The sequence below is a fragment of the Octodon degus genome, unplaced genomic scaffold, assembly GCF_000260255.1.
Source record: "Octodon degus isolate 3935 unplaced genomic scaffold, OctDeg1.0 scaffold00041, whole genome shotgun sequence".
Classification (NCBI taxonomy): domain Eukaryota; kingdom Metazoa; phylum Chordata; class Mammalia; order Rodentia; family Octodontidae; genus Octodon; species Octodon degus.
Window position 1 is genome coordinate 10,294,480 of NW_004524617.1, and position 1,280 is coordinate 10,295,759.

Below are 1,280 nucleotides of genomic sequence, written 5' to 3' on the forward strand. Positions count from 1 at the left end.
TCACACTGTTATTAACATGGTTATACATGAATCACTAGAATATGTTGACCAGGCAGAAGATACTTATTTATTTTTATTTTTATTTTTATTTTTAGTACATGGTCTACAGTGTCTCAGTACATAGATCGTAAATGTAGTGATCCTCCTGTTTTCAGCCTCTCAAGAGCTGGGATTACAGGTGTGCACCAGCATGCCCACTCTCAGTCAATGTCTCAAAGCACCCCAGGGGTCAGGGCCAGCACAGCAGGCCTGGGGATAGAACTCTGAGCCCCTGCATCTGCATAAGCAGGTGCTTTAGTCCACTGAGCTATCTAGCTGGTCCAATTTTTATTGTGTAGTCCAATTTTTTGATTCCTGATGTTATTTCCTGTGCTAATGGCATCTCTCCCATTCACAAAGTCTTTGCCTGTACCTATAGCTTCAAGAGTTTCCCCTGTTCTCTTCCAGAAATTTAAAATTTCGGGTTTTACATACATGTCTTGGATAAATTTTGATTTGATTTTAGCAGGCAATTAAAAATATGAATTTAGTTTTTATTGTCTGTGAATATCCAGTTATCCCAGCACCGTTTGCTAGAGGCTGTTTTCTCCAACTTAAGCTTTTGGCCTCTTTATCAAAATGAGTTGAATGCAATGACATGGATTTGTTTCTGCATTTTCTTTTCTATGATATTGCTGTAAGTGGTGTGTGTGTGTGTGTGTGTGTGTGTGTGTGTGTGTGTGTGTATACTCCAGGACCATGTTATTTTTGTAAACATGACTTTGTGTTATAATTTTAAATTAGGTATTACTCATTTTACTTACAGTGCCTTAGCTTTTCTTGGGGTATTTTTGTGTGCTTTTCTATGGATTTTTAAGATTTTCTCTAGTTTTATAGAGAATGTCATTGATATTTTAATAGTGATCAGATTAAATCTGCAGATAGTTTTTGGTAATATGACATTTTTACAATACTAATTCTGCCAACCCATGAAAAAGGGAGATATTTTCATATTCTGATGTTTTCCATAGTTTATTTCTTTATATTTTATATTTTTCATTATAAAAGAAATATACCTTATGGGTCAGGATGATTTTACTATTTTGAGGATTTTACAGAATTTACTTTTGCAAAGTATTTTGAATGGAATTCTTCCTTGATTTCTTTCACAGGGCTTTTAATGTGGGTGAGTAGGAAAGCTAATAAGATTTGTCTGTTGGTGTCAGGCAGATAGTTCAGTAGAATAAGCACTTGCCTGGCAAGCATAAGGTCCTGAGTTCAATCCCCGGTACTGCAAAAAA